This window comes from Prionailurus viverrinus, chromosome B3 (genome assembly GCF_022837055.1).
Source record: "Prionailurus viverrinus isolate Anna chromosome B3, UM_Priviv_1.0, whole genome shotgun sequence".
In the NCBI taxonomy this organism is placed as follows: Eukaryota; Metazoa; Chordata; class Mammalia; order Carnivora; family Felidae; genus Prionailurus; species Prionailurus viverrinus.
This window is the reverse complement of record NC_062566.1, coordinates 126,869,926-126,896,969: the sequence shown is the minus strand read 5'-3', so window position 1 is coordinate 126,896,969 and position 27,044 is coordinate 126,869,926.

The following is a 27,044-nucleotide window of genomic DNA, read 5'->3' as shown; positions in this document are numbered from 1 at the left end:
CTGTTCTGGAGGCTGGAAGTCCAACAGCGAGGCAACGTGAGGGGCGGTTTCTGGTAAGACATCTCCTCCAGGCTTGTTGAAGTTCCCCTTCTCCCCGTGTCCTCACAGGGCCTATTCTCTGTGCATGTGATGAGGTTTTGGAGTGATGGTGGGGTTCAGAGCCAACGGCCAAGAAAGAATTCTTGAAGATGTCTTTGGTGCTACAAGCTGTTTTTTATTAAAGCATGGGGACAGGACCTGTGGGCAGGAAGAGCTGTGCTATAAGTGTGAGGGGTGAGCGTGCATATATCATGGAATTGGGGGAGATAAAGTCAAGAGAACGTTCCTAAAGGGATTTTCAGATGTTCGAAAAGGTTGCCTCAGCTTGCTTTATGTTCCTTCATCACATGCATCAAGAGCTATCTTTGGCGTTCCTTTCTCTTCTTAGAGTGAGAAGAAGAACCTAGGGTTCCAACGCACTCATGGTAGTGATGCTGGGATAGTTTAAGTATTTGAAGGAAATAGTGATACTTAGGATTTGTTATACAATACTGCTTCAAGGTTGTTCACAGTTGCAACATTAGCTGTACTGCATTCCTTTCAATGGAGTCATTTCTTTGAGAAGGTAAGTCCTTGGTGGTTGCTGTGATTAAAAAGCAAGCACCACGTGGAAATTGACGTGCAACAGGAAATGAAGGTGGTGGTTTCCAATCTGATTCCAAGGTTGGAAAATTGTGCAGTGACCAACAGGTAGACACATATCGTTAGTAATTAGTAATTGTGGATAAGAATGAAATAGTGTGAGTTTTTTCTTTTTTTCCAGTTTTTCCATTTTCTTAAGTCAGAGGTATTTTATATCAGTGGTTGTTTAATTTTAGAGTACAAAACAATCCCCTGGCGGCGGGGGTGGGGGGGTGGGGTGGGGATTGCTGAGATATAGATTCCCAGGTTCAATTCCAGGGGACACAGATACAATATCTTGGGATGGGACTCAGGAACGCATATTTTAACCAATGAATGATTCTAATGTCTGTATATCACACTCTGAGACACAATTTCTACATGTTGACCTTTGTTTTTAGAGCTTTAAAACTGTTTTAAGAGTGGCTTTGTATTTCTAGATGTACCTTCCTCTGCTCCCTCACTTTTTTCCTGCTTCCCATGTAGGTGGGGAGCATCGGACCTTGTTGACTCCAATGTGCCGCATGAAAAATCTCCATTGCATTGTGCCATCAAGCCATGGTAGTGAAAAAACACTTCTGTCATTTCTATTTCCCAGTATATAAAGTCAGTGCCCTAATAGAGACCTGTAAGCCCTGTCTGAGACAATGTGGCCAGCAGATTACTTTGTGGTGTCACTGTTTGCTCAGCATCTGAGTCACTCCCTGTAGTACACAATATGGTCTTCCTTTCCACTCCCCTGAAGGTAAACAACTTGACTAAATTGGAAAGACACGCAGAGAGTGACAAGAGGATCCTGTTGCTCAAGCTGCCTGCTCCACAGAGCTGCCGACTTGGTAGCTCTGGATTCTTCAGAGCGGATTTTTTTTTTTTTTATTTGACAGCCTTCTGCCTGTATGGCACAATATTTATCTTGCAAGATTGCTCCTGTTTATGTCAAAACAAATAAACATCAAGAAAGAATCCAGCACAGAAGAAAATGACAGGAACAGATCCCTCTCAGCGTACACGTAGGAGGCTGTACTTCTGATTACATTTCTGGAGGCAGTCGTTGGAAGCTTCGAGAAATAGGTGATATTTACGCAGTAAATTGGTTCTGAGCTTTGCTTCTTCTGTATGCTGTCCAGTTGTAGTTATGGTTGCTGTTTTATTGCTTTTTTCTTTACAAAACCATGTTTAAAAATTACATATTCCTATAATTCAGCCATTTACCCATTCTTGTATTATTTCTCAGTGCCTTCTATGTGCCAGACATTGTGTTATTTGCTGAGAAACAACAGTGAATGAAATTGACAAAGACTTTGCCCAATACAGAGTTAATTGAACATATACAATATACCAGGGCCTCTGGTTAATGCTTTAAAATGTATTTTCTCATGTAGAGCTCTTGATAATCTAAAATGTAGGTTCTAATGTTCTAATGTCACCTCTATGTTCCGACTGAGAAAACTAGGACTTAGCGTGACGGCTGGATGTGACTGTGATCACATGGCAAAATGGAAGATATACATTGCAATCAAGGTGATTTAAATCTAAAGAATAAATGATTGACTAGTGGATTCTAAAGAATACATTATTAACAGAAACTAAATTGCCACCTTTTCCTGAATTACTTATTCTTTTTTTTTCCTAATGTTTATTTTTGAGAGAGTGCAAGTAGGGGAGGGGCAGAGAGAGAGGGGGACAGAGGATCCAAAACGGGGTCTCTGCTGACAGACAGCAGTGAGCTCGATGTGGGGATCAGACCCACAAACCACGAGATGGTGACCTGAGCCAGAGTTGGACACTCAACCAACTAAGCCACACAGTGCTCCTGAATTATTTTGTCTTTATCAGCTGACAAATCCTAAGCCAAAGGAATGGCTCTGAGGTGGTTAATTTTAGACCCTTGCATCCTGGAAGAATGGATAGGGGCAGAACGTGATGGAGATTGATGGATGAGGAGTGCATATCTAGAGCCTTTACAAGGACAATACATCAATCCGTGGTGCGTGCTTGTATTTCAGCCCTACAAAGCGTTTAACAGAAGTATCACCCTTTGAAAATGTCTGGCTCCACCCTTCCTATGGAACTGATGTGATGAGAAGTTATGTGTTCTTTTCTCGCCGTTCTCCAACGAAGGAAAACTGAAGAGGCAACAGTTTGGTGGGGGTTAAATTTGTGGCGGGAACAATATCAAGCATCCCACCTCGAATTATGATCTAGTCCTTGGAGGAAGGTCTAGCTGGGAGATAAAAATGTGTGAGCTCTCTGGAGGTGGTTGGAAAATCAAACCCTGGGGTGTGGTTGGCACGGTGTTGAGTACAAGGAACACAGACATCAGAAAGTCAGGGGATATTTCTAGATTTGCTCTATTCCATTCTGTGATAGGTTGTCAAATGTTTAAGAGCATTCTCTTAAAATGCCTCGTAAATTATATGGTACTACACAAATGTTAATTTTCATTTGCAATGATAAATGACAAAAAGACCTTTTTGCATTACATGGTTCGAGGAGACAGTTTAATGAGGGGACTTAGAGAAGATAAAGTAGGTGATGTAGGAGAGGTTTTGCCCAGTTGCAGAACGTTTAACATGTGGAGAGAGTGGGGTACACAGAGTCCTCAGTGAGGGAGTGCTCCCAAGATCCAGGACCTTGACCTGCCATGCTTCCTCCTCCGTTGTTCTTCATAAAGCTTCCAACAGGCTAAAGCTGTTGTGAGTCTCACTGATAGCATAAGTTTACTGTTTCATTCATTTGTTTGTTGAGCGAATATTTATTAATCACTGATGACATCCCAGTTAGTCTGTTAGGCACTTGTGACAAACTAGACATAAGCCCTTCTCTCAGGGGGTGCAGAAATCTAGTGAGAAAACATCCTACTTTAGATGGGGTCCAGTGAGAGGCCCTTCTGGGCAGGGAGGAAGTGGGCATTAAATATGAAATGGGAGCCAGAGCAAAGTGTGATGGCAATAGCAGGAGAGAGGAAATGGGAACGGAGAGCCAGCAGGAACAGGAAACGCAAGCACCCTTGATGGGGAAGGGTCTGGCTCTGGAGACTTCTGTGAACTGTCAGAAGGCAAGTTTCAGAATGAGGAAATAAGAGAACCCAGAGCTACAAGAGGGCAGTGGCAGAAGGTGAAAGGTAAGGGGTCAGTAATGCAAGACTGTACAGAAAATTGGATTTTGCATTAGTTCCCTCTTGCCATGTAATAAATCAGCACTGATTTCACAGCATAAACCAGGACCCATTTATTATCTCACAGTATCTGTGTGTCAGAAATCTGGGCACAGCATATCTCTACTAAATCTTCTGTCCCAGGTCTTCCAAGGCCAACCTCAAAGTGTCCAATAGCTGTGTTCTTATGGGATGTTCTGGGGAAGAATTTGCCTCCAGGCTCATTCTGGTTGACGACAAACTTCAGTTCCTTACAGTTAATGAACTGAGGTCCATTTTCCTTACTGACTGTGGGCTGGGCAAAGCCTGTACCTCTGGTTTCTGCATGTAAGCCCTTATCTCAGAACCCCACTTACAATCTCCCTTTCTCTTTTGCTACCTCTCATTCTGCTTCCAGCTGGAGAAAGTTTTAGGCTTTTAAGGGCTCATTGATCAGATTGGGTCATCCTGGATGATCCAGGATGATCTTACTATTTAAAAATCCATACTTTTACTCACATCCGCAAAATCCTTTTTGTCATGCAAGATAGTTACAGATTCCAAGGATCGGGTTATAGAAATATTTGAGAACCATTTTTCTGCCTTCTTCGGGTTTCATCGAAGTTAAAAAGATAAGTGAAAGCACTTAGTAGAAGATGATTTTTTCTTTAATGTGAATTAATGAAACTTGACAAATGGCTGAATTTAGGCTTGTATCATCCGTGTTGTGACTGGCAGTGTGTGTTCAGCAAAGACAGCCTTGAGTATTGAGGAGGGGAAGGGTCATGCTGTCTTTCTGGCCATTGTGGACCCTACACTGACCTGGGAAGTGACGGGTATGGTCAGACATCATGAAGTCCATTCGTCTAGAGAAGGGCTAACGGGGTAGGCAGTGAGTAGTGAAGCATCCACCTCGCCCATTCCCAGTGCTGTCAGTTGGTGATTTGCCTGATACCCTTTGAAAGCGCTTTGAAAATTGTGTACCTCCTTTCATATTTGCAAGTTGACCTCTACAGTTTTTCCTAATTAAATACTGAGGAACTCTATGGTTCTGTCATATTATAAGCATGAATATTTTTAAATAAAATTGTTATATCATGTCTTCAAAATATAGCCAATGGAAGCTAATCAGAATTACTATAAACCCACAGTGATCTATTAAAAATAGATGAACAAGCTCTAGTTTAACATTTGCCTTTATATCTTAACTGTCTTTCCATACATATCTCCATTACCATCTCCACTGAAATGTCATCCTAAATGTATTTTTATGCTTAAAAGTTTACTCAACGGGTGCCTAGGTGGCTCAGTGGGTGAAGCGTCTGACTTCAGCTCAGGTCAAGATCTCGTGGTTTGTCAGTTCAAGCCCTGCATCGGGTTCTGTGCCAACAGCTCAGAGCCTGAAGCCTGCTTCTGATTCTGTGTCTCCTCTCTCTGTTCCTCCCGCTTGCACTCTGTCTCTCTCTCTCTCTCTTCAAAAATAAATAAACATTAAATTTTTTTTTAAAGTTTACTCAAGCCATTAAATATGTGTATATAACATTTTAGAAGGCGCTTTAAAAATATTCCTCTAACCATAGGCTCTAAATATTTTTTATGTTTTTTTAAAAAATGTATTCTGTCTTGGGTATCATTACAATTATTATTAATAAACATTTGCTCCAAACACCATAAATAAAGTAAATGTCATAAATAAATTTTAAACATCAAAATAGTAAAAAAAAGGCAGCTATTAATAAGTGAGTATTTAAAATAACTTACTTTCTATATTCATTAATACATATGTTTGACTACTGAAATAACATGACACTATCATTTTTAAAAATCTATTTTATGTTTTTATAGATAAAAATACTGAGTAAACTTGTTCCATTAATAAGTAGGGGGAATGAAAAGATAATGTCCATCAAAAGCAAAAATAATTTGTTACTTTGTATCCAAAGGCTTTCCTAAAATTAATCAAATAAACAGTTAATCTGTGAGGTTTTCCCTAGAGACACCTTGTTTAACCTAATATACTATGATGAATTGGGAAATAATTTTTATTATTTATGTATTTTCACCTTTGCTAACATTTTTTTCCTATTTTATAAAACGTGTTTATTTTGTAAGTGCTTTTGAGGTGGACAAAACCACATAAGGGAAGACTTGTCCAGCGGTGGGCAGTGTGGTCATGCCGCCATTTTGGAGTGTTGGTCAAAAACTTTGATAAGTGCTTCTTGCTCTAGAATTCCCTCGCTGGTTGACTTAGGCAATGATGGGCCTGCATAACTGTTCCCATTCTTTGTAGCCTCAATCCCGTTTCTTCAATCCCTCCTCCTTAAGGATGGATTCCAGTGAAAACATCTGGAATTCTAGCCTTCTTCTGCTTCTGGACAATCCCACTTGTGGCAACTTCAATACAATTTTGTCAAAATGCTGGGCTTTGAATTTAGGTCTATTTATGGAATATGTCTATCTCTATTTTTAAAATAATTTTAAAGATTTATATTTTTAAGTAAATCTCTATACCCAATGTGGGGCTCAAACTTAAAACATCCTACTTGTTGGTTCTTAAATAATCTCCTTTGATTATATACTTTATTGTATTATTATTATTTAACTAATGGTAAATAACATATTAGTTCATCTTGTTTCATGCCTTTATACAAACTATATGTAAATTTTAAATCTTCAGTATCTTATCTTATTTTTGATACTTTATTTATTAGATTGGTTTTTATAATCTACAACATCGAGATCAAGAGTCACATGCTCTACTGACTGAGCCAGCCAGGCACATCAGATGTCTGTTTTTAACCAAATGGTTAGCCAGTCCAGTTTGAAAAAAATTACCTACATTCTGTGTGAAAAAGTCTTCCTTGATTTTTTAATTCAAGTAAGCACATTAAAACATTTGTTAAGAAGTGTTATTATTTATTTTATATATTTTTATTTTTTCGAATTTTACTTATTTATTTATTTTGAGAGAGAGAGAGAGGGAGACAGAGAGAGAGAGCATGAGGGCACGCAAGCAGGGCAGGGGCGGAGAGAAACAGAGAATCCCATGCAGACTCCGCACTCTTAGGCAGAGTCCACGGGGCTCAAACCCGCAACCCGTGAGATCGTGACCTGAGCGGAAACCAAAAGTTGAGTGGGACGCTTAGACTGAGCCACCCAGGTGCCCCAAGAAGTTATTTTTTGAAAGCACAGAAAATCAACTGATAAATGAAGTATTAAAAATAAGATAAAATACCGAAGATTTAATAAAATTTATTTATAATTTGTATAAAGGCATGAAACAAGATAAATTAATTTGTTAGTTACCATTAAATAATAACAATACAATAAAGTGTATAATCAAAGGAGATTATTTAGAAACTAGCAAGTAGGAAAAAAGTATATTTTTGGTTACTCTGTGTATTCATGTGTTGAATTCTTATGTTTAGCTTCAGAAAATGATTAAATATAAATTAAATATAAAAATAAGAATATATGTTTTAAAGACCATATTGATAAATATGCATTTAATAGAATTTATATGATGCTAAACATTGATTGGTCTGAAAGTTTGCATATAATTTTACCTTGTGTGAGGAGGTAAATATATATGAAACATTTTATAAAATAAAATAAAGATGGACTGTATTTGGAAGAAATATTTTACAATACAACTGATAAAATACATTTTACCTATTTTAGCAATGCACAGCAAATATGAACAAAATATTGATAATTTCTCACCTACAGATTTTATATAGAGTATTTAAAAATATTTTGCAGTTAGTCCTTCAAGGCATTCTGGTTACATTTAAAATATTCAGCTTTATACACTTCTATTACTCTGGATGTTTGAAGGAAATTTTGTTTACAGCTAATGACAAGTTCTAATGATGAAGATTGAAATAGTTGAAAAGCATTGCTTATGCTTAGGGTAGATCCATGTTTTATAAGACCCTAAAGTTTATACAAACTTTATGGGTGGCTTTTGAAAGAAAAATGATACAACAAATATAGCTATAACTGAGAGTGAGCGTGAAAGTATTTAGCCTGAGAAAAGCAGTCATAACAAATCACAAACTTTAAAAAGGTGACAGCACAAAGATCACAAAATCCAGATATGCATCACGGTATTTTTCTTAATTAACTGCCTGTCCTGCCTCTATAATTACTTTTTCTAAATTATCTGTAAACTCTTTGATGACTTCTTCATAGGAAAAAAAATTGTGGTATTTGCTCTATAAAGAAAACAGAAAGATAATTCAGTCTTTACTGTCATTGGTCAAAATTTAACTTTTTCACGCAATAATTGGGATGTAAAAAGGTATGTGAGTTTACTTATAGACATGCGTATTGAGTCCTGTTTTAAGATTGGGATTAATAAATGCAGGTTTCCTGATAAATTTTGTTTCTTAGACTCTCATTAAAAGAAAAACAAAAGCGCACCTGGGTGGCTTAGGCGGTTAAGCATTGGACTTTGGCTCAGGTCATGATCTCACGCTCAGAGTTCATGACATGCGTTGGGCTCAGAGGCTGGAGCCTGCTTTGGATTCTCTCTCCCTTGTTTTCTACCCTTTCCCCACAAGTGTTCTCTCTCTCTCTCAATGATAAACATTAAAAATTTTGAAAAAAGAAAAAAAAACTTGCAGCTTTGATTATTTTACGCTAAATTTTCTTGAAAGGTGAGAACTTGCATAGTAACCATTTGTGGGTAAGAACTGACTCTTTGGTTTATAATCTTTCAAGTCTGACGATTGGAAGAATTTTCTTTAGACCAACTTGGCTCTGTATAGTTCAGTCCTTACTCCTTCTTTTCCACCCACGTATTTCCACGTCCTTAAGGGCAAGTTCACATCATGATCTTACATGTACCCCTGGATGACATGAATCCGTACAGAGGACGGGCAAAGATCTCCCAGAATCCATTCCACCACCAGACTGCTGGCAAAAATGTAACTGTATATGGATGTGGTTGCAAACCACATAAATACTTCCCCCTAATGCTGGACCCCATCCCCAGCTCAACTGTCCTTGGATAGATCCTAAAAATGTTCACAGCCCATCGAACACTAATCCACATAAGGAGAAGGCAAGTTTGTATAGACGTGATAAATGATTTTACCAGATTAATTTAATAATTTTTACAGGAACACATGACTCTGCGAACACATTTCCAGGAACTTGCAAAGGCTCCTTGCCAGCGAAGATCCTTGATGCTTAAGCTTCAGTAGCTTTAAGGTAAACCCACATATGTTTATGCTTAAATAAATGAAAATGTTTATTTTAAAGCTCAATATTTCCCATCAACGATTTGTGCTTTGTTCTCAAGGGGTTTGCCTCAAGAGAGATGCATTATTTCACAACAGTGGTTTTGGTGGGTTTTGTTTTGTTTTTGTTTCTGGTGGGAAGGGAGATGGGAGAATTCAAGCTGTGAAATAAAAATTGTCACTACTCCCACAATCTTATTTTACTATCTATTTATCTTAGTTCAGAATATTCGGAGTCCAAAATGCCCATGTGAGAAGAAGTTTTGCCTCTAACAGTAATGCTATAAGGCCGGAAAAGGCTGGAGGAATTTTGTAATGTCTTGATTCACTGTTAAAGCTTTCACTATGTCCCTTTTAGGGGAAAGCGATGCTTTTTTGTTGTTGTTGTTTCCCTTTCTTTCTCCTTCCTACCCTCCTCCCATCCCTCCTTCCCTCCCTTCTTCCCTTCCTTCCCCCCTCCTTTCTCTCCCTCCTGGCTTCCTTCCCTGGAAGGGCTAATGTGAATTTTGAGGCTTTCTCAAGTTAGCCTTTAGGGAAGTCCATGACAGTTTGGAAAGCAATCTTCTGAAAACTTTCAGAGCACCTGCACACTTTGAAGATCCTTTGCTACTGCATTTTGAATCATTTTGCTGGGGACGAGGAATTGGGCAAGCTTTTCTCCTAAAGGGTCAGATAGTAAATATATTCGATTTTGTGGGCTACAGGTTTCTGTTGCAACAACTCAACCCTGCCATTGTAATGCGAAAGCAGCCATAGACTACATGTAAATGAATAGGCCTGGCTGTTATTTCCAAAAATTTTCTTTACCAAGGGAAGCAGTAGGCTGGATTTGGCCCCTTGATCTCTGGTGTGCTGACCAACCACAGCCACCTGCTGCTAAACAGGTCTGATAACAAGTGGAATCCTAGGCCAACACTTGGAGAGATACCATTGTTAAGTTAAAAAGCACTGACTTTTGTTACACAACCAGCCTAGGGCCCATTGGTCAGTGATTGCCAAAATAAACATCCCCAAGAAGTAACTCTGCAATGTTTGTGGCAGATTCAAGAACGTATACCCACTAGATAGAAATCAGTCTATTCTAATGCTTTTCCAGAATCTGAGGTTTAACAGGGCTCAGTAAGAAGAAATGTGTTGAGACAGAACTTGTCGCCGTTTGTAAAAGTTGCATAAAATGGCAAGTCAGACTAAAAGTACTACGGATCCTCAGTGCTCCCTCAATACCTTTTGTAGAGGTCAAACACCATCAATATCTATTTCAACTTGCACACGGTTTCATCCCTGCCACCCAGCACCCCCCCCCCCCCCCTTATTTTTTTAACACAGGTCACTTATAAGGAAGTCCTAGAGAATTCCCCATTCACCAGCTGGAGCTCTGTTTAGATGGTAACAAAAATGCACCAACCAGAATAGGATCACATCTCCATAAAAAGCCTGCTGTCTAAGGGAAGCTGAAATGGGATAATTGCAAACACAAAAGAAGAGAGATTCTGGCAAAAATGACAGAACCGTGACAGTGATGACTTGGCCCAAGAGGATCTTTAAGCTTTGAAATTGTGCCAGATGTCCCTGCAGGACCGTGCGTGGGAAAGCCATCCGTATCCCATGGATCAGGCTGGCAGGCCACGGGAATCAGGGCTTTAAACCAACTTCAAGCCAAGGAAGCTGCATTGCAAATAGTCATAGACTCTTGGGGCAGAAATGGTGTAGATGCTTGGCACGGGAAGGATTATCAATTCAACCTTAACTTTTTACTTGGACACACAGGCACATCATAATCTATTGTTAAAATTTTTCCCATCATGTTTTGGAGGTTTTGATGCCCAAAAGAAAGGACTTATTCTCTCTGAGATACCTGTTCTGTGCTAGCGTTCTGGTCATATTTTATGATCTGAGATTGGATTTCCATTGGAGTGGGTCCACGCGAAAGATAAGAAAAAGAGTGGCTACACACTATGCTTTCTTTTCTGTAACACAATTTTTATTTGTATAATTATTTTAAAAACAAACATAAGGGGTTAATAAATCCTATTAACCACATGAAAGAATATACCCAATTACACCTGGTTTTTAAAATATAAATCTCCTCGGGGCGCCTGGGTGGCGCAGTCGGTTAAGCGTCCGACTTCAGCCAGGTCACGATCTCGCGGTCCGGGAGTTCGAGCCCCGCGTCAGGCTCTGGGCTGATGGCTCAGAGCCTGGAGCCTGCTTCCGATTCTGTGTCTCCCTCTCTCTCTGCCCCTCCCCCGTTCATGCTCTGTCTCTCTCTGTCCCAAAAATAAATAAACGTTGAAAAAAAAAAAAAAAAAGAGAAAACCCTTTAAAAAAATAATAAAATAAAATATAAATCTCCTGGTTCCACTGGAAGTTTTATTTTCTAAATCTAAGCTATAATAATCACGGCTGAACCAAGTCCCAAGGCTCCGTTCAGAGCTAAGAAAGAGTTAACATTTGTTGAGCACCTACTATGTGCCTGACACCATTTTAAGCACATTACTGGATATAATTGATTTAATGCTCACGTCAGCTTTAGAGGTGGCTACCATTGCTGTGCTCAGTTCACAGATGAGGCTCAGAGAGTTTTGCAACTTGCCAAAGGTCACACAGCTGGACATGAAGGGTCAGGGTTGGAATCCAGGCAAGTTACGTCCAGAGCCTGCTGTCTTAGTCAGTATGTCCCATTTCCTCTGAGTATTTTGTTTTAGAATTTTGTTTAGTGTTTTGTTTTAGAATTGATACCTTCTAGATACCTTCATAATCTCTGGTCAATATTTAGCTAAAGCCTTTGCCTGAACTACACAATCCTTCCATTTATTTAGAAATTAATTAGAAAGCAAACGTTATTTGCCTTCTCTGTGTTATCATCAGAAATACAACTTCCTAAATCTTTCTAGTAAAGAAGTAGGCAAAAAGAAATCTGAAGGACAGAGAGGAGAAACAGATGGGGGCGGGGAGTTGGGGGGGTGGAAAGTGAGTGAGAGAGAGAGCACTCAAAATAAATTTGTGTATGTGCTAGCATGAAACCTCCCCTGGGTTGTCTTTTTCCAATTAGAAGAGACTTCTACAGCTGCCAGGCCACCTCTGTTAACCCCAGCTTGATAGCTCTTTGAAAACCAGTCTTTTGTTATCCTTAATCTACATGAAATAGTCCCTCAGCTCCCCTAACAAGGAACAGGACCAAATTCAGGGCTGCTTCCTGATACCCGGCTTGCTGTGAAAAGGCTTGAAGTTACAGAAGGCAAGTTTACTCCGTCCTAAGCTTGACAACCTCACCAGGTTCTAAAACAGTCACAGAGTTAACTCACAACAGTTATGGAGAAAGCTCATCTCTGGAACAAAGAAAGGCTGTTCTTCCTCCTATGCTCCTGAGGCGAATGGGTTAATGCTCCCATCAGCTGCTTGCCCTCCCCAAGCATTGTGTAAGGGGAGGTTTCCAAGATTTCCCCTTGATCCGCATAAAGTTACCTGGAAGACGTCCATGCAAGATTTTGTAACTTGCAAACCTTTTCTGTCTCCTTCTCTGGACTCCGTGCTGAAGTGGGGTGTATGGAAGGTCATTGGAACAACTATTCTCGATTCTCAACGCATCACAAGATGGATGACTGTTACAATTAAAAAAAAAAAAGAGGACAATAGTGAGTGTATGTCTTTTTGCCCGTTTTGCAGTTAAAAGTTGTATTCATTTCCTGAGGCTATCACAACAAATTGCCACAAATTTGGTGGCTTGAAGCAACAACAATTTGTCCTAGAGTTCTGGAGGTAAAGTGTTGGAAGTCAGAGTATGGGCAGGGCCCTGTTCCCTCCAAGGTCCTGAGGGGAGAATCCTTGCTATCTCTTTCTAGAAACTTCTGGTGGTTGCCCACAATCCCTGGCCTTCCTTGTCTTCTGGCTTCATCACTCCAATCTCTGCCTCATCTTCATTGGTCTTTTCCCCCTGTTGTTTCTGCTTTTTTGTTTTTGTCACTTCTAAGGACCTGTTATTGCATTTAGGGTCTACTTGAATCCAGGACTAGTCTCCAGATCCTTACCTTAATGACATTTGAAAATACCCTTATTCCAGGGGCACCTGGGTGGCTCAGTGTGTTAAGCGCCCAACTTCACTCAGGTCATGATCTCACAGTTTGTGAGTTCGAGCCCCGCGTTGGGCTCTGTGCTGACAGCTCAGAGCCTGAAGCCTGCTTTAGATTCTGTGTTTCCCTCTCTTTGCCCCTTACCCACTCATGTTCTGTCTCTCACTCTCTGTGTCTCAAAAATAAATAAACATTAAAAAAAAAATTTTTTAAAAGAAAGAAAAAAAGACCCTATCCCAAATGAGGTCACTTTCTGAGGCTCTGGGTTTAGGATCTGAACATATCTTTTTGAAACACAGTTCAGTTTATTATAAATGTGTTTTTATTTATGGGTTACATTTTTTCCTGAATGTTACTATTTCTAATAGTTATGGAATTAAAATGTCCTTTCTTTTAGGAAATAACAGTAAGTGTGTGTGTGTGTGTGTGTGTACGTGTGTGTGTGTGTGTGTGTGTGTGTGTGTGTGTCTGATGTTTTTTTTTTTTTTTGGGGGAAAATAAAAACTTGGCAATCCAATTCCTTTCCCACGTTTTCATAAAAATGGTCCAGGCGATCAATCACAGTCTGGAAACCACGTGATTAGAAACTTTCTAAAATGGTTTCCTATCTGCAAATGAGGTAGTCTTTGATTTTCATATCTTTGACTTTCAAATAATTTTCACTTCTATAGATAATATATGGGTACCTCTAAACTCCTTTTCAAAAACCCAAACCAGACTCTCTTCTACCAGAAAACCAACCAATTATTTCAAGCTATTCCACTGTGACACTGCCTGCCATCCAGGTGTCAATGGGGACATTTTGTCATCTTTTTACACTGTAGGGTTTGTCAAATTATGTGAACATTTTATTGTGTTTTGATTTAACATTTTTTTTTAACAATTCTGTTTTTGAAATAAGAAAGTGAAGATAAGAATTGGTCTCCAACATAATATAACTGAGATGCAGGTAAAAGTATTAGGTGGCCTATGATGGGGCTTCGTTAATCTCAACTGGACACATACCAGACTTGAGGTGAACGGATGTGAGTTAAATTTGAGGGAAAATGAGAGTTAAAGACTGTATATGAGTGGTGGAAAATAGCATCAATGGCTATACCTACAAAGTGAGTCGTGGCTGCAGGTGCATCACGCATTTGAGTGAATTTATTTTCTTCCCTATAACTTCCATTTCCGTGATCTGACATGTCTGAGGGCTCTATTATGGTATGAAAATCGAGGACTTTCTGTAGTTGGAGTCATAATTGTGGGAACAGGATTAGCAGTAACAACAGCAGGTCTAGTATCAGACTTAGTTAAAAACAATACAATCGCAGCAAAAGTAAAGTAATTTTATTGTATTATATTAAATGTGATGACACACACATTGTTCTATACATGTTTAGCTCCAGAGAGACGTCAATTATTTTCTGCATTGTGGTACAGTCTTCATTCTGCAATAAACGCTGTATCATGCGTTGGTTCAATGGGATGTCTTATCAACCTGAGTGGTCACTTGGCTTTAATTCGTAGTTTGCCTTTACTAATAGGGAAGTTAAGCTCTTCAGTCCACGGTCAGGCCTCATGAAGAGATGAATGGGAGTCAAATATAATACACAGACAGTTAGTGGTTGTTTTGTGTTTGAATCTAAAATGAGGTAGACAACGGACAACCTTCAGGAGGCCACTTTGCTGAATCTAGAGTGACAGGCAGGTGCTTGCCAAAGTCCTCTTCCCCACCGCCACACACGCTCTTCTCTCCCTAGAGCCCTTTTCCATCTCCTGTTGCCTTTGTTATCTTCAAATATTTAATGAAAGGAGATGCTAGGAGGTTTTTTTTTGAAGCTGGACATATAAAGGTACATATGCAAAAATTATATATCCATCACTGAGCCTACATCTAGTAAAACATCTGGTTCTAAGTCAAGGTTTTCTTTCAGTCATATTTATATGTGGGTACTCTAAAAGACCACTAGTAATCCCCGTGTAAACTAGCCAAGCCATTCCGCTATATTTATACCTCCTGCTGAATGACATTATTCCCTGCAGCAGAAGAGAATGGGTTGGCTCTTTGTTCTGGTTTTGCTTGTTCTTTCAAACCTGAACTGATCAGCATAGTCCTGACATACATCAACTGGAGTTCCTTTCACCTAAGTGTGACAAATGAAGGATTTATCTCATTTTGGCCGTTTAAGTTATTATTGCTTCTCGTGTGAGGAGACGGGACCTTGACACTGTATCTTGACAAGAGTATTGGGCTGAATAATAAATTTTATTGGGTCGATCACAAAACCCACTAATAATTCTATAGCAATTACATTGATATAACATCTAAGACAATGATTTGCCCTTGTATTTCTTTGTTATTTCCCTTATTTCATTTTTATACAGAATCAACAAGCATGCACATATTTTAGTGAGTTAAAGAACATAATATATTGGAGATAAATCATGATTTAAAACCATCTTACAAGAGTTATTTGCAAGAGTATTACTATTAGTATTTTTTTAATTTTAGCTAAACTAGAGCCAAAACCTGTGGATGTCTCAGGAAATGAGAAGTTCAAATGAATTGTTTGAGAAATGATGCTTACCTTAGCTTGTTCAATTTATTCCCCAATTAATAGAGACTGGCTTATGTCAAGTATAATTTTCAAAAAGTTAGAAAGCACGGACCGTGTCTATATACAATGACTCATATAAAATGATTCTTATGAACCTCATTTAGCATGAACATATGTGAAAATTTTAACTCATCAGTGAGAGAACCAGAAGAATGGCAAGTCTGGAGAGCATTTGAGGAGTAGGGATTTATACATTGGGTCACGAAAGGTATGTGGAAATAGTTGGCCAAGTTAGGGACACAACTGATTAAGTCTTGGAGGGCACGGTGTGTGGGGTTACCTTCTGTACAGGACTGATGGCACCTGGCTCTCTACAAGATGAAAACTATAAGTTAACATGCAACCTCATGGAGTCCAGATCGTAATCAACAGTAAATTGATAATTAAATACAGGTAAAATCCACTAGAGAATTAAATCCAAATTGGAAGTGCCTATTGAACAATGATGCAATATGACATTAAAAGAATATGCAGCCAGGGGTGCCTGGGTGACTCAGTGGGCTGAGTGACCGACTTCAGCTCAGGTCATGATCTCACGGTTTGTGAGTTCGAGCCCCTCGTAGGGCTCTGTGCTAACAGCTCAGAGCCTGGGGCCTGGTTCGGATTCTGTGTCTCCCTCTCTCTCTGCCCTTCCCCCACTCATGCTCTGTCTCTCTCTGTCTCAGAAATAAATAAACATTAAAAAAAATTAAACAACAACAACAAAAAGAATATGCAGCCGTTATTTTTGCCTATTTTCAAATTTGGGATAATTTTTCAATAGTCTCTCTGGTGATCATAAATAATTTTGAAAGATTATTTTTGATTACAAAAGATGTGACCTCATTCTGGTTTTGGTGGACCAATTTACTGAGGACCATTATAAGTCAGCCTCCTTGTCAATCACCTAATTCAGAGGCTCACAGGGTTGAACAAGAACTAAAGGCAGAGAATTAACTTCTGACTGGAAAATTCATAAGGAGTCTCACATTTCATTTTCAATAACATCTATTATTCTTGAAGCTTTTTTTTTTCTTTCTTTTAATCGTTCTTGCTGGTCCTTATATAGCGTGTCAAAGAAAGCAAATGCAAACCTAAAACATCCATTTATACTGCCGTTCCTATAAATTTGGAAGAATTACTCCTGGCTCAAAGTCTGCCATATCGAATTAGGTTCTGCCTGTCTATATCAGACCCTATAAAACACAGAGCAGATATTGTCCCAGATTCCTGGGAGAACTTTGTGGGCCTCCGTTCTACATAGGAAGTACAATTCCTGTGCCTCAATGATGGGTTTGTCATATCGCATTATCATGAGATTTATTCCCAACTATGTTACTGCACATATAGCCTTGATTATTGAATCAGTTTTGTCCAATGGTTAAAAAGGAGGTCAAATTTTGGTAAATAACTGCATTGCCAAGAAAAGTAATGAGACTTAGAATAGTATTTGTGTGCATGTTTGTATGTTTTCCTTTTGTTTTAGGAAGAGAGAGAGAAGAGCACAAAAGGGAGAGAGGGACAGAGGGAGAGAGAGAGAGAGAGAGAGAGAGAGCCCTAAGCAGGTTCCACACTCAGCACAGAACTTGACGCAGGGCTCGATCCCACAACCCTGGATCATGACTTGAGCCGAAATCAAGAGTCAGATACTCAATCAACTGAGTCACCCAGGCAGCCCTATTTGTTTGTTTTTAAATTTAGGGGCCAGAGGGAGCAATATGCCATTTGCAAGTTAAGGACTAGAGACATTCAAAGAGCTTCTTTTACCCATAGGGAAATAGAACACAAAACCAATACCAAAGTATTCTAAAACAAATAACTCCAATGAGATTTCCCTCACCCACTCATTTTATACTATGTGAATCAAGTTTTGATCTTTTGGATTTGGGGTCAGCAGTTGTTGTCCATGAATGACAGAGGCTTTTGGAAATTGGGAATCAATTTAGAATTAACTCAGACAATCTCAGGGTTATCTAAGTGATTCCAGCTCAATCTTCAAAGCCTGTTCCCTGGGGTTGGATTCTTGAAATACCAATAGTTAAAAGCACCTGATAGAGTCCTTTTTCATGGAGGCACTAAGACTGTCCTTTGTTAAAACCCAATTTCCAGCCCGTAACTTATAACAGAACTTTCAAGCATCTGCCGATGAAAGGCCCAATGGCCATGGTTAATTTATTGCAGTAACCAATAATATGAGAACAGAAGAGAGTGAAATTCTCCATTGGGTTGTAAGAATCTGATCTGTGTCTCTTTTGAAGATAAAAACATGCCGAGGATGGCAAGGGGATTGACAAATCTATGCAATTTATTATCTCTGAAATATTTATAATCATCATATTTTACCTCCATAATTCTTTGGTTTGAAAAACTCTTCCTATGAAATTCTTAGGATAATTGTTAGAGTAATAATGAAATATGAATACATCAACCAAGTCAAATTACTTTTAGCATCTCTCTTTATATAGAGTGAAAGAAGAAATCTGTGTGCTTACTCACTGCAATCTAGCTTAACATGTAAAAGATATTAATGTATACATAGTTATTAAATATAGAGTCTGATTTTGATGAGGCAGAATCAATGGACTTATCAAAAAAAAATATTTAGTCTTTTGAGTAGGCTAGGATCAGATTGATTTCCAGCTGATCAAAGTGAGTGTGCAATACTTTAAGTAAACATAGAATATAAAACAATTAGAAGGAAACTTAACTCTTTGAGTAGCAAAGAACTTTTCTTTTTTCAGATTATAGACATAAAAGTTTGCCATAGCACAGAAAGTAAGATACAGAATTGACAGAGAAGGTAAAGACTATTATTTACTATGTCTTTGAGATTACTAAATACTGCAAGATCATTTGTCATTTTAACATAGAGAAAATAATTCTAGTTTGCATTAATATAATATTTGGCAGTAAAAGATTAACAAGCTACAAACAAGCCCATCAAAATGAGTCAGCTCTGCAAAATGTTGACAGATTTCATTCCTTTTCCCATGGTCATTTGCAATTATTGCAAATCAAAACAGGTAAGATTCACTGCACTCAAACTTTTTTGCAACTTGCTTACTGTCAATGCTTATTTTGCCCTTTACGATAATTTTGTATTGGAACAATCTGATACTTCAAGACAAAACTACTCTCTTCATCCTTCAAAAACAAAAATACATCCACATCTCGTATACACAGTCGTGATAGTGGCAGCATTTCAGTATGGCATCTTATTTAATATTTAAACACTATCCTGATATTCAAAGATTATATATTAATTACCTCAATTTAACATTGGATTAAGGGTTTCAGTTACCTAAGGATCTAAGGGATGATGTTTAATCAGATATAAATTAAAATATAAGTACTGTTGGGGTGACTGGGGGGTTCAGATGGGTTAAGCCTCTGACTCTTGATTGCAGCTCAGGTCATGATCTCATGGGTCATGGTTCGTGGGTTCGAGTCCAGCATCAGGCTCTGTGCTGACAGTGCAGAGCCTGCTCAGATCTCCCCGTCTTTCTCTTTGCCTCTCCCCTGAATGCATGCCCTCTCTCTCTCTCTCTCTCTCTCAAAATAAATAAACTTAAAAATATATAAGTACTGTAAATTTAAAAAATACTCGTCAAGATTATGATTTAAACACATAATTTCTATTTTCTTTATTTTAAATATTGAATGGAAATACTTTTATCTTATCCAAGCAATAAGTAAACATGAGAACTCAGAGACATTCATACTTGTAGTCTTTTGATGGTAAAACAAACCCAACCTTATAAAGTTATAAAAAAAATTATTAAAAGACAAAATGCATGCTTGTGTTGTATATCATGCTGATAAAGGATAGCACTTACAGCTGTTTTTAAACTGATATTTCAAACCAATCCAAAGATTCACATTAATTAGGTGAACTGAAATTCTTTTCAAAGATGCTCTGAGCTTTTATTTTCTATAAGAAGACTTTTTCTTAAAAGTCTGACACGTTAAGGTATTCTAACTTCAGCATCCTTATTTTCTTGAGATGCTGGGAGTATTAGATTCATGCAAACACTTATCCAGAGCACACCGTCTTTATCTTGGGAGAATTTTTTAACTTAATTTACCAATGCTCTTAGGAGATAAGAAAACATTTCACCTTTATCTGAGGAGAAGTACGGAATCTTCTTCACGACAGACACACAGACACATGGAAAGCATGCAGCTTTCCATTGCATACACATAGCATCTGCAGGAAGTTAGGACTGGGATTCACTTCTGCAACTGAGACAGTATCTCCCCAGGTTAGAAGAGCCCATGAGGTGCACTTCTCAGAAAATGTATTTTAATTGGTAGTTGAGTTCATCTGGACATGTCAGTGGAACATCCTCCAAAATTGTCAATGTATAATTTTCAAAAACTTAAAAACCTGAATTTCACATAAATATCTAGTAAATATATGCCAACATGTATTTGTCTGAGTTATTATTGAGTGAATCAGCAGAATAGAAAAATTGATTCAAGAAACCTTTGAGAGTCAGGGTATATGAAAGTCTATCAGGAAAAGTAGACTGAAGGTGTTTGCTAAATTAAAGGCAAAACCGCCTAATGCCCTGCAGAGCAATAAAACTATATCATTTAGGAATGTCTTCTCTGCCTGACCAAATTATTTGCATCTCTGTAGATAAAAATCAATAAGTTAGCATGCAACTTCAGACTGTAGGACCTAATCAATAGTAAGTAAACAGAAAAGCAAATCCCTCAGAGACATAAATAATCTTGGGTGTGCTGTTAAAGCATATTCCAGTGTGTGTGATTAAGGGGCATGCAACCACCCTTTTGTCTGTTTCCAAGCTTTGGATAATTTTTCCTGATGCTGAACAACTAGCAGGAAGTAAGTGAGAGCCAAATGTTTCTAGGGCAGAGTGATATCTCGTGATTGTTGAGAACTGGAATTCGGGCTGCTAGGAATTTAATATTTTGCTCCTTCACCATAGTTCTTATTAAGAAAGTGGATGGTTTGGCATACACCATAGAAAATTGGATGAGGACCTGGGAGTGGGAATAATTTCATCCGCAATAATATCTTATCTTTTTATAGCAAGAACTCTAGAGAGCAATTGGATGATGGCCAGAATGAATAACCCCGGCTTCTGTTCCCCTTTTGCCATTGTAGCTGTTTCTAATGAATCCCCTCTGGAAATTTTGTACCAACTTAAATCCCACCCTAAAATGCTGATCACTTCTACGTAATAAAACTGGCCCAAGTGCATTTAGTTGCAGAAAATAAAGTATCGTAAACACAGATACTTTTCATACAGATGGTGACGGGATGATATTTTCTTCAAAAACAACGTGGAAGGGTCTTGTTAGAAACCTTGTTAATCCTCACACCCACTCATGCACCAGCACACATGCACCCCCACCCACACAAACCAACTAAATTCTTTTTTAATTATGACGGCTATTTTTATTTTCTTTTATTTGTGTGTATCTTTCCACCCCCAGAGTTTCTAGTGAACATCTGTCATTGGTTTAATTGGATGCAATATTAGCCAACTGCTAGGGGTTTACTCTCTCTTTCATTTTTATCTCCTTCGATCCTGACCTAGTTTGACACGTTATCCAGAAATGTCAAAAATTCCCCAGTAAAGTCCCTAAAACACCTGCAAAACGTTTGAGCTTGATTGCACAGCAGTGGATGCTGATTGCAATGGGAGCGATGGTGGTTTTTCTCAGACTTTCCAACTCACTTAAAGCAATTAGAGCAGAGGACGCCAACTGGGGCACTCTTCAATTGTCTCACGTTGTCCCCACCGATACATTTTACAGGTTACACGGTTCAAAAGATGAAACGTTAGTCTTTATGGGACAGGTTGCATATCCAACACAAAAGATTTCCAAACAAAGGGGAGTCTCTTTAATTACACTTTTCCAAACAAAAATATTTTCTGGCTGTTGAAAGGATTTTGTGACTCATTCAAAGTATGAAATAAGGATTGAGTCAGAAAAATTGGGACTATTTTGAAGCTTTTTAGCAACTGTAGAGGGAAAACTTCTGGGTGGACAGTTTCATGCCCAAGTGACTTTAATTTTTCATGTTCCTTCCTGGGAGGGACCTTCCTCCAGTGTTAGATGGCATGGCTAATGTGGGATTGTGTGATTCTTCTGACAAAGTCATGACATTAGTCATTTTTCTGTTTGACTTTTCCATTGATTTTACACTGTACTTTTCAGATTAATGAGACCTCTGTTATGAATTATGAAGCATTTTGAGGATGCCTTCAAATGTCTGTGATTTATATCTGGGGCTTAATTTTTGTCTGGAATGATCAGGGACTTTCGGCTTCACAACACACTCAGCATGGAAACCTTTCTGAAAGCTCTGTGTGGAGGTGTTAAGCTGCCCTGAAATAGACTTCTTAGAGGAAGAAACCAGAACAAAATGTTCACATAAAAGTGCTAGGTCGGATAATAATCATATTTAGCACTTATATAGTGGTTTTCGTCTCCCAAACACTTTACAAACAGCATCTAACTAAACCTTTCAACATCCCCATTAAATAGATAAATAAGGATTATTATCTTAGCCTTCTGTTTGGTGTAGGAAAAAAAAACACTTTACTGGTTTATAACTGCAGGAGGAGTCTACTTCAGAATAATGATTCCAACTCTGGCATCTGGAAGCCAGTCTCCAGCTCTACCTGTTCCAATTTTCTTTTCGAGGGACCTGATTAATTGGTGCTGGAGTCAGCCATCGTGAAAGTTCAGTCAATGCCATTTCTCTCCGGTGTTGTAAGTTCAAAGAGTTACTAAGGGACGAGTGCCTGGGAAGGTTCCATTAGAGTCCCAACTTGATAAAGAAAAAATGAAAAAAAAAATTTGAAATCTGTGGTGGAAGTGAACTGCCGGGGTCTCTCTCAGTTAGCGAGCTCCCCCCTGGCTAGCATTAATGATGCTTTGCAAGTTGTGTAATTAAACCCTCACCAAGATCTGGTAGAAGACAGCCTACTGCTTATATTTAGCAAGCTTCTGAGATTGCAACTCTTTCAACAGCTAGGAGTACATTTATTTCCTTTCCTATTATTTTCTCAGGGGCGTAGAGAGTCATTACCTACCAATTCCAGCCTCAGGGAAGACTTAACATACATTTTCCTTTTGCTCCACTTTCTGCTCTGCCTTTTTTGTTTTTTCCTGAAAAGAAAAATTAATAGCCTCTTGGTGTTTAAAGATAGCATGTGGACATACTTTTCTGTAGCTGAAGTACAATTGGTTTACAAATGTTGGCATGATACAAATGAGCCATTATATGTCATCTTGTGTGATTTGATGGCTTTGTTCTTAAAAACTTCTAAGGGCAAAATCAATTCTCACTTATGTTCTTCCATTTCAGCTGAGAGCCTTCTTAAAATGTATGGAACTGTGGTTGAGGGTGCAGGTTCTGGCTCAGACCATTGTTTAATTGGACCAAGACTCTGTTTCTCAACAGTAAGATGGTTCCACTGACAGTATCTGCCTGAGTCGGTTGTTGCAGAGATTAATGATACAGTTTTTTAAAGTAGGAGCACAGGGATGGAGCTATGAAAGGGCTCAATAGACCTTAGAAATCATCTTCACCATCACCACCATCATCATCATTATCATCATCACCATCAGGTGACAATATTACAATTTAAGAACAGAAAATAAGACTTGGAAAGACAGTAACTATATAAACCTGAGATTAATTGGAATCTGTAATATTCAAATTGGTTTTACGTGGTCTCTGGAGAACTGGTTCAGCCACAGTTACAATAGACCCATGGATTTCTAAAGTTAAATGGACCTCAAAGCTGTGATGCCAAGTTAACGTAAGCTTTTAGCCAGAAAACTCCAAGAAAGTTCCCGTTCATTTATACAAGGAGTCGAGTAGAAGAATGGAATTATTTCCTGAATTCCTGGAAAGTTCTAAAATCCAGAAGTAGGTAGTGAGAAACTTGAAGCAGTGGCAGCCGAGAAAACAGATGATGTACACCCTCCCCAACTTCAGAAGGTCGGGATACATCTGCAAGTCTGAGGTACAGAAACCTGGAAGAACACAGCAGAGGCAAGGGTACAGGCACCCTGTGGGCAGGGCAGAAGGCAGCTGTGTGAAGCCTCCATCTGTGGCTGCCCAGGGGGGCCCTGCATCTGTGGAGGAGCCAGCAGGCACAGTGTGGACAGTGCCACAGTTATGGGCTCTGCCAATGACATGCGCGGATGCCCCTCCCCTCCCTTGTGGTCTACCAGAGAGCCACAAACAGGGGAAGTGGTTCACATTCAATGAGACTCAGTGAGATTTTTATCAAAGGGAACACAGGGCAAAGGGGCTGGGGGCCATTTAGGTTGTCCAAGTATCCTCTTAGTGATTCCAAGAATTTTGGATTTGGAGATTGTGGATGAATCTGTAAGGATGTAAACTTCTTAGTAAGCTGGTAGACACTTGGAAGTACAGATATTTAGCTTTCATCCACTCAACTATTTATTTGGATGTTCCACTTCAAAAATATTTATTGAATGAACAAATATGAGCATCCCTGAGACATTTGCATTACAAGTCTACATATGACCAGAGTTATACTTTCTGTATTGTACATTCAAAAACTAAAATAAACCAAAATGCATATAAGGGAATCAGATAAGGGAACTTAAAATATTCCTAGTATTCATTTTTCTTTCCTTGTCATATTCCAGAATGGCGAAACACTTATTTTAAAAATATTTGTGTCTTATTACATATGTGATATAGGCATACTCTCTCATTGTGCATGATTCAAAATACAGAGGAGTGAATACAAAATACACACAAGTGAACAAAACATAAAAATTCCCCTTATCTTTTCCCATCCTCCACCCCTATCATTGCCAATGATTCCGTATGCTGTCAGTTTCCCAGTGTGTGTGTGTGTCTGTGTGTGTGTGTGTGTGTGTGCTCGTGCACATAGGTATACAGCTTAATTAAGATCATATTATACAGTTATTGTCAGACGTACTTGGGTAACTGAACAGTGTATCTTGAAGATCTGTTCCTGTCAGTATATCTAGGCCTCTGGAGTGTGCCATAAAATGTTTGTGTGATAAGTTATTTACTGGCGAGTATGTATTTTCCCTTTTCATTTTGCTTCTTCAACAAATGATACAGAGAACCTTTCTATATACATATCTTTGGGCACATGGAAAGGAGCATTGCTGGGTCATAAGCTAACTATAGTTGTAATTTTGATACATACTGCCAAATTAGCTCCTAAAAGACTTCACTAGTTTATAATTCCACTCGCAGTGTCAGAGACCACGGAGGGGGTGAATATTGGTATTCTGTGAAAATGTGTTTGTGTACTTGTTACCAAAAGATATTGTAATTGGAATGCCGATTTTCTGAGCTAAAAAAAAAAAATATTGTAAAGACTTACTAATGACTTTTCCCCAAAGTATTTTCAAGGTTGGTTTAGGATCTGCATTGCTATTGATCAAAGGATTTTTTTGTGTGTGTGGAATCAATGTTCTATAAGCTCCTGCAATGTTTTCCTCTGTCCTTTTAAAGTAAAATTTTATTATTTTGTAAACGTAGCTCAAATATCGTTCCATTTTCACTTTCTGCCTCTTCTAAAGGGAAAACTGAGAGGGAGTAGTTGAAAGTACCCATGTCTTTATGGAAGCCAGAAGTAATCCCAGTACATTCCATCAAGTGTCTGACAATTTAAAGCCACTCAATCCGTGATTGAGCATGTCCTTCCTTTTGTATTTTGAGGATTCTATGTAAAATGTTCAATTCAGAGGTGACAACAGGAGCCAAGAGAGAAAGAGATACTGAAATAGGGAAAGGCCATTGAAATATAGCAAATAGAAAAAAGTGGACATAGCATATCAGTTGGATAAGGAACTCCAAGATGTATGAAACAGACTTAAGCAAAGCGAAGTTAAACAGAAGTCCTTCGACAATTAAAATGCAATCTACAAATACCACATGGCATAATTCACCTTTGTGGCTGTAAACCAGTGACAGGGAGGAGTGGTAACACCAGAATCAGTGCAGGCTCACCAAGATTCCCAAAGCACCAGGAGCAATTCTCTTGTTGTCCCCAAGAAGCCGAGAGGACTAATGGAAGCTGAGAAAGAAATTCATATGTAAAAGCTGTAATAAATATAGTAATAAGGAATCCACAATGCTTATAATAATTTAAGATCTGTTAGCTGTATTTTTTCTTCTTTAGCATTACAGTAACTCTGTAATGTGAGTAGGGAGTAGTCAAAAGTATATTCCATTGACAGTTGAGAAAATTGAGATACAGAAGAGGTCTTTGCTTAGACTAATTAGATCATTAATCAGCAGAAGACACAACCGCCCAAGTTTGGGCTTTTGGACCTCATATCCTGTGTTCTTTCCAATATTAAAACCCTGCCTGCTAGGCCAGAGCAAGAGTTTTGAGTCCATCAATCAGTTTACATATCCCATAACCCGATTGCATGATCCTATTATTTCTTATAGAATTGAGTTGAATGTTTCATGGGTCATGTGAAAATCTTTGCCCTTCACCCAAGGGGTCTGGCTGTTGAAGTTCAAACAGGACCTTGTTAAAGAATAGTGTGCCTGGGAGGTCATTTAATAGCATCAGTCATGGAAGATTTCAGGGAGAAAGGGCTCGAGGAGAGAGAAAATGCCCCATGCAACATGAAAACAGGGTATTATACCTCAGTGGGTTGTGCACCATATTTGCTCTAAATTGTTTGTGCATTTTATTCTTGAGAATCCCCCAAATATTTTCCTCCCAGAAGCAATAATATATTTGTTGTTCTTCCTGGGGAGTGGGTATTTTATGTATTTCATCTTGTTTGTCCTGAGATTTGAAGAATTTTTTTAATCATGTTTCTAGAAATTCATGGTGTTGTAATCTCTGACCACTTATTTTGAGCCTTTTGAGATGGACAACTCTAGAGAATCCTAGTGGAAAGGAGAAGTGGATTTCTGCCTTTCTAAGGGTGATTTATTTTGGAAATGGTGAGGACTCAAGGCACTGGCATCCCCGTCCCATTTCTGCACACACTAATTCCACTATGCTTGTGCAAGGATATTGAAATGACCCTATAATCTCATAGTATGTCAACAGAAAATGAAATCACTAAATGCCCTCTGCTTTATAAAATTGAGATTTCACTGGGTGGTGTCTGTGGTTCTTTTGATCGCCTCCTTTCATCCTTTTCTTTTTTTATGAAAAAAATAATGTTTATTTATTCTTTGAGAGAGAGAGACAGAGACAGAGACAGAGAGTGAGCAGGGGAGGGGCAGAGAGAGAGAGAGACACAGAATCTGAGGCAGGCTCCAGGCTCCGAGCTGTCAGCACGGAGCCCGACGCCGGGCTCAAACTCAACGGACCAT